We start from the raw sequence: 13459 nt of genomic DNA on the forward strand, positions 1-13459 counted from the left end.
TGGTGTGTACGACTTACAGCACTATGTTCCTTCCTCTAACAATGACATAAACTCTCCAAAACTACAATGCTGTATAGGATCTAAGCAACACTGTGGTGAAGGCATACATATGGTTGTGAATCTGATAGGAACAGATACATATTTTTATATCTGTGGGATTTTAAAGGGCACAATTGGAGAAGCACCTGTTTCTACGCCTTGTTACCAGTGAGCATCCTAAACACAAAAAGTAAAAGTTCAACAGGGTTCCAGCAAGGCCTACAACCCACTCAAGGAATAAGTTTGCAAAAGACACAATACCAAATTTTACTTTAAAAATCCTATTAATTTCTTTTTTATAAAAAATATGTTGCCACTCTTAGCTGTAGTTCTAAGGTTTTGTTTGAGAGCAGGAGATAATGAATAAATAAAGCGCTGAAATTCATCAAGTCTTTTCTTCAAAATGTTTCTGTGGTGAGCATCTGTATCCAGCCGCTCCTCAATCTGGCATCGCACACTAACCTGACAAGTATATGGTGCACACAGCAGTCCCTTATTGCTCAATTTCATTTCCTTGTGGTTTCTGGTTAGCAAGCAATAGTCAGAAAATGCCATCCCCCTTAACTCACTATAACTAGCAAACCAAATTCTCCCCCCTTTATATCTTGTTTTAAACGAGAACTCCTTCATCTCCACACAAACTAACTGCTCACAAGACACTTTTGATCCCCAGCATGTATCCCCCACATGTGCTGAATAATGCCAGGTTTTGTTCCCACAAACAAATCCCAACCAGTGCAGTTACGCTGTGTCCAGTCTCTTCTGGCAGCAGTCAGTCCAGACAGGGGCTGAGAGTCGTTTCACTTACACGCAGTTCTCAGCAAATGCCACCATCTGCTTTTAGGTGGTTAAACAACCCCTGCATTGGGTCTGAAAAGTCCTGTCAAATCCTGCAGCTTCTGACACAGGATAATTTCAGCTTTCTGCTAGGCCAGCCTTTCCTGACCGTGATAGACTTGCTCTAGACTTACACGAGTGGGAGAGGGAAAAGTCTGATCCATAGTGGTTTCCTTCAGGAGGCCTCGGGGACCAAAGCTCCTTCTGTGCTTCTGTCCACACACACAGACCCTCATACACTAAATTGCACTGACAGTGTGAGGGAGCACATGGTGACCCAGGATGATGACCTTACCCAAGCTTGCAAGAAACGCAAGGAACAAGGCAGAACAGGGAATATTTTTAACATAGACCAGTTTTGTCCCTCCATTTCAGCCTATAGCCTTAAAACTCCTTCAGCCCATGGAGAAAACAATAACAGAAGAGCGAAAACACACAATCGCTCTATATGAGCGGCATACTAATAATTGGCCTTCATTCTCCTGAAAGTCCTGCATAGACCTGGCTTCAGTCACATCCTTGGGCTCCTTCCCACCAAGCTGCTAAGTTGGGCAGAGCTGAGTAGCGACTACACCGTGTTCCTGCAGCCTTTCTCTGCTGGATCAGAACAGATGTATGGTGAAGGAGCTGCTGTAGCAGCCTTGTTAAACCATTCTCTGGACATGCCACTCAAACAGTGTCCAAGACAGGAGAGATCTGAGCGGCTCACCACTCCTGAACCAGCACGCACCTGAACACTGATGTCTTCATACTTATCTGTTTAATGAATTGATATTTATTAATTTCTGATATATCCACAAATACAGTACTGATGACAACGGGTTATCATACGCAAGAGCAAGGGATGATACACACATAGTAACTCTGACATTCTTCAGAAATGCTAGAGTGGATAATGAAAAAGATGCTTGGGCATTAATATTCTCCAAGTGAAGAAATCACATCATATGTCCAAAACTAGGTTATTGCAGCAATCCCTAGACTTTTCAGATTGGATTGGTGTTCTAAATAGGCTTATTTTCTAACTTTTTGCCACAGACAGGTGACAATAATTGCATGATCATAGTTACAACCCAGACGTGGCTGCTTGCGGTACTTTTCAGCAGATGCAAGGGATAGTTAGAGGCATCAGCTTCACCCCAGCAGAGCTGCTGAAATTAGGACTGGTTTCTTTGCAGGAATTTAGAGGGTATAAATATCCACAGGCAACAGGTATTTATTTCTATGCCTGCAGGTAAAAGCAAGTGGTAATAGTAATTGCAAAGCAATACATTTCTAATTGCAATAGATCACACCCTTCAAGGCTAGACTTTGAGATTAGTTTCTGAGTCCTTAAGCATACTAAACAGTTTTTCTAGCACAATACACTATGCTTTCAGCAACATTAAGAGAAGAAGTATAGAATAACTGTTTCAAAAAATTTAAGGTTAGATATGGAGGGATTCTCTGTTTCCCTCCCTCTCTCCCTCTCTCTCTTAAAAATAAGCTTAACACTTTCACATGCAAACCAAGTGTACAAGTTCCCTCACATAAAATCCACATGAAAGAAAAAGGTGTTATTTGTTTAAAATATTGCTGACTGTGAGGCATTGCCCACTGTACCTCCATTTCATCACCAAGACCAGCTGTGGGACAGATTTGGCCCCCTGACACCATGGCACACAGAGGAACAGCCACAACACCAGCGCCACAGTGGCCCGTCACTGTCAGGAGGGCAGGAGCACCCACACTTGGCTGACAGGCGCACAAGGGGCAGAGCCCGCTGCCAGCCAGAGGTCACATCAGAACGCAAGTGCTCGCCTGCTAAGCCAAGGTAACCTGCACGCTCCACGGTTACCCCCAGGAAAAAACAGAGAGCCGAAGCATCATTATTAACTTGTAGAAGCTGTTTTTGTGTTTTTGTAAGGGTTACAATATAAGCAGTCCTTTTCTCAAAACCCCAAGAGAAAGACTCTTTGAGAAGCTATTTATTTATTCAGTTTTATCCTAAAACTGTATGCCTTATATACCTTACCAAGACTCTCATCCAGGATATCATTTAAGACTTTCATTTAAGTACTCCTCTGAATTAGAAAACAAAATCCTCCTTCTCTTGTGTTTACATTCTCCCAGTTTGCCCTTCATACCACTGCTTATTTAACCAGCTTAGCTGAAATACTTTTTTCCACTTTTGTTTTTTTGCTGTACTCCTTGAAACATTTTTTCTGAAGAACCCATCATCCAGCAAACTGGAACCTTGTAGCAACAATTAACTATGGGAGAACCATGACTCAAAACCAAACTACTTTAATGTGGAGCACATTAAAGTAACACCGCACGCTCCCCTTCTATGACTTGAGCTCTCTCATCAGATTGTGCCTCACATGGTGGGAGATTCCTGAGGTACTGGGCTTTTTTTCAAGAGAATGAATGGTGAATCACAGGAACCTTAGGCTGAGCCAGGAAACAGTTTAGCTGACAGGAGAAAATAAAAATCATTGGATCTCTACCTCCCAGGAAGCACTGTCAGACATAGACTTAAGGGGGAAGAAGGAGGCAAAAATGGTAATAGAGGCTAAAGAGTTTTTACTGCCTTACTGTCTTCTGCCTTTGCTGTCCCCTGACCTTCCCCTACCATTTGGTGGAGTATCTCCACCGAAAATGTTTCTATATTCAAGCATATGGTTCTTAGAGGAAACACTGGAATTTCTATGGAAAGTACACACTCATTCCAAAAAAATAAAGGGGTACTTCATCAAAATTCCAATTTTCCACTGAATGGCAAATTTTCACTCAGACCTACTCAGGTCTTGTTGATGACTCTCGGATTAGGCTGTGGACAGATTTCTTCAGGTTGTATATGCAAGGATTCCATTTACCCTGTGGAGTCAAGGAGTGTCAGTGCACCATCACACAGACCACATTGCCCTCTGGACCTCGTCCAGGTCTGTCCTCCAGCCAATGTGTATACAGGGGCTGCTCTGCAGCTTCCAGATACCCCAGGGGGGCCTGCAATGGAGAAATAAATGCTCTTCACCTCACTGGTGACATCCAGAGAGATGAAGGGGGAAGAACTAGAGGAAAAGGAGAGGCCAAAACCTTCAGCATGTTGGGTTGTCTCGGGCCAAACAGTTGACACAACCAAGTTGTTTAACAACACACCCCCCAGGAGCCACCCTTCCCTCTGAACTTCTCCACAGCAAGTGGCAGCAGCTCCCAGCAGGGACAGCATCCATCATTGCCATGGGGCAGGCACATGCTGCTCCCTGCTTCTCCTCCACCTCCTCTTGGGCAATGGCCATTACTCTTTCCTCACCCATCATGGCAATTTCTAGATATTAAATTATACGCAGGAGGGCCTATCAAATACAGGAGAAGCCAAATAAGAATTATAGCTCAGGAATTTATATTAAAAAAAAAAAAAAGGAAACAAACAAACAAATGGCTATAAAGGCTATGGAATTAAAACAATGTCTTTTCCCAGGTTCATGCTGAGCTCTAGGTGCATGCAACATTTCATGCAAATCAGATGTAATTTACTGTGTGATTTGTTTCTTCAATAAAAAAGTGAGAATATGGAGAACAATAATTTTCCTACATTTTAGCTACACATTTCTCCATAAATAGAATAACTATTATAATGACTTCTTGTATGTGCTTGTAGTGATTGACTCTGTGTGAAACACAGGGAGATAGTTTCTGTATTATGCCCAGAATGCTTCACAGAGTTCAGTCATAACTGTATGCGTGTATGTGCACAAATACACTCTCGCACGCACACACATATGTTACTAGTAGATAGTACTATATGCAAGTATATGTGTAGTATATGACATGTACTATACGATCTCTGTGTGTGTGTGCACACTTGTGTGTGCATGTGTGTGCACCTGTGTGCATGTGTATATCAACCATTTTGCTCCTGTTGCTCCTCTTGTCCCAAACCACCATAACCCTCAGACAGTAGGACAGTGATCCAGCTTCTGGTGACAAAAGTAGGCCTACAGCTGCCATGGACTTCCCAAAAGTAAAGACTTTTCCACTGCAAATGAGAGACATTTAATTACTTGTTATGTGGGCATCTAGGAGTTGCTGGATCCAAAATATATCCAAAATTAGCCATACCTGGCAAGCAAATATATTGGTGCCCATATATAATGTGCAGAGGTGTTGCTAACCAAAGACATTGCAACATTTAATTCTTTTCCCATACCTCCTAATATCTCACAACATGAGAGATAACAACATGGTCAGCATGAGTCTTTCAGTTGAAAGAGACCTGATGAGCAGTTATTCCCTGAGGTATAAAATGGGACTGTATGGTAGATAAGACATTGTCACAATGTCACCTTCCAAGGGGAAAAGCAAAGCATCAGAATTTTTTTTTCAAATGCATTTGATTGAGATTACTGGGTTTTAATTACCAAAAAAAAAAAAAAAAGTTAAATTGAGGCTTGGGATAGAGCAATTCCTGAGGAGATATCTTTTGCAAATATCTTCGAGAAGAAACCTTATATACAATGTTGGAAAAACAGGTATAAAAGAGGACAAGGTGCAAGGTTATGAAATGCAGAAGATGCTTATTCCATCTGTAAAATGGACCAGTAAGTTTAGAGGCACACGTGCACATACACAATATATATGTGTGATAATAATTTTTTATAATAACCCTACCTGGAATATAGAAGTGAGAAAAACAGGTGGATAAATTATGGTGAACTTCTGATATTATTATGTATTAAAGTATTTTATTACAAATAATTCTGTGGCACTTACTTAGAAAACCTGGGTTGGGTGTGAGGTTTGGGAGGGGGAAGTTATTCTGGTAAAGTAGAGCAGCTATTTTCCCAGCTGAATAGTAATGGGAGAATAATAAATTCTTGATTGCATTTTCTTGCTTTTTGACATTGTGTTTTAGATTTGTCATTTGTATATATTAATACATAATCAGCTTTGCAATAAATTCTGCTTGGGAAACCATTTCTTGATGGTCTTGATAGATTTGTACATAGAAATACAAAGGTAGACATCCATAAGAGAGGCTTATTCAAGATGTAAAAATGAAGAACTTAACCAAGAATACTGGGTTTATTTGTAAGTTTAGCAAAAAAAGAAGGAATTTGAAGTTAAGCAAGAGACACAGAACATAAAAAGCACCACTAACATTTGCTCTCAACCCAGTATTTCAGTTTACTAAAAAATAGACCATGCTCAGGCAATGCAAGAATATTGATAGAATCATAGAATGGTTAGAGTTGGAAGGGACCTTAAAGATCATGTAGCTCCAACCCCCCTGCCATGGACAGGGACACCCTCCACTAGACCAGGTTGCTTAAAGCCCCATCCAGCCTGGCCTTGAACACTTCCAGCAAAGGGGCATCCTCAGCTTCTCTGTTCCAGTGTCTCACCTATTATGTTTTCCATCTGGGAGAAGAAGGATAACGGAGAAGGGCCAGTGTTGTTCCAGATCTGAGAAAGAGAATCACCAGCTGTATGAGTGAAAGGGAGTATATGAGCCACACTCAATTCCTAGGGCAAATCTCATCTTTCCTGCCTCTTACACCACCCCTTTACCCACTCTGGTAGTGGGACCTCCCAGATGCAGACACACGAGCTTCCCTGGATCTTTTGAACTGCCCCCATTACCGGCTGCTTGCAGCACCTGATGCTAAAACCTGACCCATCCTACTCACAAGTAAAAGGCACACAGAAACAGCGCTTGTCTCCTTGCAATGATGAACAGGACTTTTCCACTCCTTCATTCATCTTAGTGCCAACAAGTGCTGCAAGTTAACCCCCTTGCCCAAAGGGTGTCCATGCAGGCTAAAACTTTAATGATTTCAGACTTGCAGAAGCCTGGTCTTCTCCACATCCCCACAAAATCACGCTCCTTGATTGGGATCTTGAGAAAACTGATCCAGATAAAGTCAAGGACCCAAGTCAAGGCTTAAGAACTTGCTGTCTGCAGGAAGCCTAAATGAGTAGCTTCAAACAGGCATGTAGCTTTTAGATGACAAAAACAAAGCTGAATCTCATCCTAAATTCCTAGTCCCTCAACAGGAAGACATCTGCAGCCCCTGGAAATCTAGTAAGGTGCTAGTGGTCCACAAAGCCTGGTCACTTGGCATGTCCCCTCAGAAGCTTATGGCTGCCAGGAGGTGACACAGGGATGAGAAACCTGTCTGCCACTCCCCTAAGGGCAAGCAGGTCAGCAGTCCTCCTCCTTGCCTTCTGACTCCTCCAAACTGTCTTGGGTTCAAGAGCAGAGCATGGGATATCACTCTGGTTTGTTTCTGGGGCAAATCCCCAAAGCGCAAGGCATTTCCCGCTTTGCAGCATTGCTCTGCCAACTACTTGGCGCAGTATCACTCGGAGCAGGGCAAGCCTTTCACAGCCAGGAGCTGAGTCAGCTTTTCTTGCGTTCACACATTTTGCAAACAGATGAAGATTTTCTTCAATGTCTTTGCTATTTGAAATTTTTCACAAAATCATTTTGCATATGCAGTTCCTGTGCAAAGATTTTGTTGCATGTGTTAAAAATTTGGAATTCCAGCTCTTGCAATGGTGTATCCTGCACACGGCATTTTCATAGCTTGATTGGAGCAGTATGACTGTGAATTGTATTAACCTTGACAAGGGCCAAGTCAAAATTTGCTTCCTGCCAATAATTGACAGTGTGAGCTGAAAATTCACCACTTTGTTGGAACATTTATGCCAGCAAATTGGTTTTCAGGTGTATTGCTGGTTTTCAAACGCTCCGGTAATGAGGAACATATTAAACATCTAGACTGATTTATAGGAAACGAACCCAGAACAGGTGCTGCTACCTCAGCCCAGGCTTATTTGCTAACAGAATATGAATAGAAATGGTTTATACCAAACTTGAACCGTGTATGTGACAGTATACCTCTGTCCATCTCTCTCAACACAGATGGTTTTCTTATGAAGCAATTTCTAGGTCTCAGGCTGAACTCTTTGTTTTCTGCAAAGAAAAAAAATTCAATCTAGGGGCTCCAATAGCCGGTAGACATTTTTATGATAGCTACAATGCAAGTATGTATTCAGACAGATTTTTCAACACTCCTGGAGTAGTAGTAAACAACTTCTTTACTGCCTGATAATGCAGAGATACTTACTTTCATCAAAATAAATCTTGAACAGGTTTCAGTACTCCTCCAAAATGAGAGGTTCAGGGACTGGGACAGGAAGACCTTGGAAAGGAATGATACTTTATTGATTTACTTGGGTAACTATTTTCTTTGCAGTACTTAGCATGGGTGCAAAACACCTATTATGTGCTGACTGTAATTTTTTATAGCCCTCATTTAAAATGATGAAGTGGTTATTCCATGCTTGGTAGGGTTTTGTATGTTTTGTTAGATACAGACCTGCTTCCAAAGGCTGCACTGAGCTTTCAGCCTCAGATTTTCTGCTGCCTTTCAGACTGTCCGTGTTTGAGACTTTATCTCGATACACTTGAAAAAGCATGCCTTCCCCACTTATGTCCCCATGAAAAGGTGTCCCCATTCCACTCACTACTTTTGCAATTATTAGTAATAATATATCCTCTATATCATATTCACTACAGAACAAATTTCTCCATTTTCCTTCCCACAGTGGATACAGGTCCCACTTACATTCCATACAAATCATAATAAATCACAAAGAAGGGATTTTGGAAGCAGCCTATTTACAGCAACCCTCTTCACCCTCCGTTTTCTCAAGGCGTTATCCAAGAGGAAACATTACCATATGTCAGGGGCAAAAAAAAATCTTGGAAGTCACCAATTTTAATTCTGTGGGTGCTCTGTCACAGCTTATTTAAAAAATTAATCCCTCTTCCCCAAATGCTGGTGTCAGCGTCATTAACTAAAAGACAGGATGCATGCAGACACCATTCAGATAGGTATCCCTCTCTGTGCTGTCTGCCATGCCTCCCCAAGCTTGGAAAAGAATAGGACCATCAATGGAGCAAATTATTAACCTATTGTAAAGTTAACATCCCAACTCATCTTAGTGATAAGATGAATCCCCCCCAAAAGCCCTTTCCATTGGCACAAAAGGAACATCTTTTGACAGGATCATGTGTTGTCAACTCCTGCAGCTCAGGGCAGTCTCAGATTGGGCCACAGGGACAAGAGGCAAGCAGGAGGCAGCTTTCAGTTCCCAGGATTTTGAAACCTTCCCCTGCCTGCATCAGAAGGATGCTGTTGTATAAGGGAAAGAAACAAATCACAAAGGAGACAAAGATGCCCCCCTTATAACAAAGGGCCAATCAACCCAGCTCTGGTATGTGTCTGAAGTCCAGGTTCAACATGAGAAGCTTAAAATCATTCCTTATCAGCATCAGCCAACTGTGTGTGGCAGTTAGGTGTTCATTGGCACAAAGACCTCATTCTTGTCCCTCCATTACCAGCGAGAGCTGTACCCAGCTGTTCGGGCGCTTGAGCTGGAACTGACCACACTGCAGCTAAGGTGAGTAGGGACTGGGATCATTTTGCACCCTCTCTCTTTCTGACTTTGGCCACCAATTCCACCATGAAGCTGCAAAAGCTTTTGAACAAACCTGCTGCATCTCCACTAAAGAAGCTTTTGAAGATGCCTTGGATTAGCTCTGATTGTCATCACTGTTGGCTCCATGAGTGAATACATTTCTTTCTTTGCTTTCTTGGAAACAGAAGAAAGGAAACAATGAAAAAAACAACGTATCAGTTAAACATTTGGGTGGAAAACAGCTGTAAGAATATATTTTGTCCTACAGCTGACCAACGTCCACTTATGGTGAGACCAGTGAAAATACAAGGCACCTAATACTGGGTCAGGTGAGATGTTACTCAATAAGTATTTTACATTGCAAATGTTACACAGAAAGATAAAACACTTCATTAACTGATTCTGGCAGCCTGGCACACTACAAAAGAAAAATTAACATATATCCTACAATCCTCAGCAATTATAGTGTACTTAATCTGGATATTTTTTTTATATATAATATAACTGTAAAAAATAATTTGAGAATGGAATCATTAGCAACAAGATGACAGAATTATTAGCAAGCCAGGGAAAAGAGAATCACTTGGTAGACCCCATGATTACACACTCAGATGCTAGTAGTGGCACCTTGAAATAACAGGTGACGGCACAAGGTTGAAGATGGTCACATGGATAAACATAAGTAATAATGCACAAAGGAGGAGTTTTCCTACAGACTCACGTCATACTTCTGTTAAACCATGACAGTCTGCCTACCAAAAGTACCCAGCTTTGGGCCAGAGGGAGCTGCGCGGTGAGGCTGCCCTGAGTCAGCCATCTCCTCTCCCCAGCCTCGCTCCCTGGAAACGAGGAGCAGCCATACGGATGCGTTTTGTGGCCCTGCACAGCTAACAGCCAGATATGACCAAAGCATGGGTTTGGGGTTTATATGTTCTCTCAACCCACTCAGCTATGCGAGGCATCTGAAACCTGCTCATTTGTGAGAGGTGAAGGAGACCCAAACCCCCACTGCTCTCTGGGGTGACAGGACTCAGCATGACACCTGTAGACCTGGAAGTCATCTATTCCTCCTGCAGGGATCATCTGCCTTCATGTAGGTAAGGAGTTAAGACTACCCATATGGTTGATTACAGCAATTATTACAAACACAATGTCTAATGAAGGCAAAAGTATGGTAAAATAATTAGACTTAATTATGACATTCACATTTCAAATTATGTTTCACTTATCCTGTGTGAAAGATGAAAAATTCCTCCTGAAATACAGCAAGTTTAGACTTCCTGTGCATTCCCCAAAGGATTCCTGCAGCATTGGAGGGAACAGGGGGATGTGTTTATGAAGCACCAGAAGGTGAGACTACATAGGGCAGCCAGGTCGGGGGGTTTTGGCCCATCCATAGCCTTTTCTTTTTGCGGGTAACTTTCCCATATGCCCCAGTGTTCTCACAACTGGGCCGGAAGCCTCAGAGGGATGCAAAAGGCAATGAGGACCCTGGAAAAATTGCCAGCTCCCTCAGCCCCTGTGTTACTTCACATATTTGAACCTTGTTCCTCACAACAGCACCACTCAGGAGAGTCTCTTTGAGTTACCTTGTAACGGCAAGATTGACCCCAAGCTCCCAAGGGCAGTGCCATCTTCCACTATTTGAAGCACTCCTCCTTCTCCTTTTCTTCCCTAAGCATATGCATCTGGCCCCAGTCAATTTTAATTTACAAAGAGCAGTCTCATTTTAGAAGTTTGTAACACATACTTGCACATAAAATATTGGCTGCAGTGGAAGAGGGGAGTTTCGGGTTGGTGCATTTGTCACAGTGCTCAAAATTCCAGCTGTATCGATTTGCTCAATTCATTTTACAGTGCTATTTTCATTAGCTAATCCTGGGGAGTTCGCTGCACTATATCTATTAAGTACACACTCACACACACACGTACATTCAGAGTGGGAGAGGACAGATTTCATTAAAGTGCACCACAGATGGGAAGGTATCCAAGTCACTTCCAATACATTATATTAGCTCAACCGGAGGTTTTTCCTTAAAGTTCACTCAGTTCATGGTTAAAGTTTTTCTTTTGATGGCCTGAGTCATGCACTCCAGTATGTGCTTCATGAACGCTGCCTGCTAGCTGTGGCTTAAACTTCAGCATGAAAATTATTTTGACAAAATACACATTAAGAGCACTTGGGCTGCTCTACTTTATGTCAATATGAAAGCACTTTTCATGTGGCCTCTTGCTTTATTCACTATAACAACTCAGTGGGAACCTGCAGGGTTAATCAAGAACCTGTGTATGAATGGATGCTCTTCACATAACCTCAAGCCATTTCTTCTGCATAAAGTCACCAGTGATAACTTAGGGATGGCTGCTGTAGCGTTTTGTCATCCCTGGGAATGTGTGCAGGCACATGGCACATCATAAGAACTGAAATAACCTAATTTAAAACCAAAATTGCTTGATACACACCTAGCAGGATCCAGAGCTCATTTCTGTCGTGGGTACTCAGCACTCTCCCCTGCCAAAAGCAACACCGACAGCTTGCAAAGCGCTTGGTCTTCTACAGCACCAGCAGCTGAACTGAAACTGCAAACAACCACCTCCAGCCCACCCGCAACCCCCCCGGGCAGCAGCAGTTCCCCCCATGTCCTGCCTCTGCTCTGGTTCCCTCCTCGCGTGAGCCCTGGCTCTGAGATTGGGCAGCGAGGCACAGCCACAGCACCCCTCCAGAGCTGCTGGTGTGTCTCATGCCCGATAACTCTCACCAGGTGAAAAAACCCACTCGGCGCAGGCAGGATTTGAAATTACAGCAATATACATAAGCAGGTGGGAGCCATCCTCCCTTGCAAAGTAAATTCCAGCCAGCAGCCAGTGCTACCAGTGTCTGAACAATGTAATGACAGTGTCCAGAGGAAAACTTGCCAGATCATTAGTTGTTCCTTGTAACAAATCACACCCCTTTGAAATTCCCTGGGCACGTTACGAACCACAGAAATCCCAGTTTGGCCCCTGGGACGGCAGGACGGAGGGGTCAGTCCAGCACTCCAAACAAATATTTTTCAGCATCCCCAGCACCACATGTGAGTGTCTTTATCGTGCCATTTCTGCACAGGCAGGGTCCTTCTCCTGCATCCGTTGCCCACCTCGGGACTTGTCTGATCTGCTGCCAAACAGTCTCCCTCTCACATTGCACCCACCACCCTCCCATGTCCCCTGACCACTGGAGAAAGGCTCCTAATCAGAGAGCGGTCCTGGTGCCTCATCCCCAAGGAACCCTAAGATGCTCATCCAAATTTTCCAGTGAGGAATTGCATGCACCCTTTAAATTAATCATGTGATGAAATTGTTTCCATTATTCACACAGTTCTGCCTAGACATGTCTAAGTACCTTGCTGTGCGAGGTACTTACAGGCGGCAGTAGTACATACCATGGGATGCTCTCCATGGTGGGAAGATGAGCAAAGAGGGAGACCCAGCTGGTAGGGCCCTGAAGCAAGTACAGTTTTCCCAAAAGGTGAACTAGTATTTCTTTTTCAAAGTGACCTCAGCTGAATACATCATTAATTCAAGAGTTTTTGAGGACTTATGTTTACCCTACATGTAGAAAAAATAAGTACAGTCAACTCAAAATACTCACTGGAAAATGCAGACTTTTTATTCATTCATAGTATTGGAAAGACTCTTCATTCTTATAAAATCCACATTCACCTAGGACAGTTTTCAGACCATTCACAGTTATCTGAGGTTGAAGCTTTGGAAAATTGCTACGGGGTAGAGAAGGAATGAAGATGCATAGGCTCCCTAACAGCCTAGATTCTGAATTACATCACTGTTCCATAAATATATTCATTTTATTCATGTTCATTCCTGAAAGAATTTACTGCACCAAGGATGTCATCTTGACTATGCATCTTAGAATTGATCATTTCCCCAATTAAGCTGTTCAGGCCTCAGACTTAAAGAGCTGTCACAGCTGCTGCAAGCTGATTTATCTCCTGATGACGGGCAGAGCTCCTGACCAAAAATTATTAATGACAGAGCTTCTTTTTTTGAAATAACCTTAACCCGAGCATATATCTTTTTAGTCACATTAATATCTGAGCACATACCCCCAATT

Source organism: Charadrius vociferus, unplaced genomic scaffold (genome assembly GCF_000708025.1).
Source record: "Charadrius vociferus isolate BGI_N301 unplaced genomic scaffold, ASM70802v2 scaffold176, whole genome shotgun sequence".
NCBI lineage: Eukaryota > Metazoa > Chordata > Aves > Charadriiformes > Charadriidae > Charadrius > Charadrius vociferus.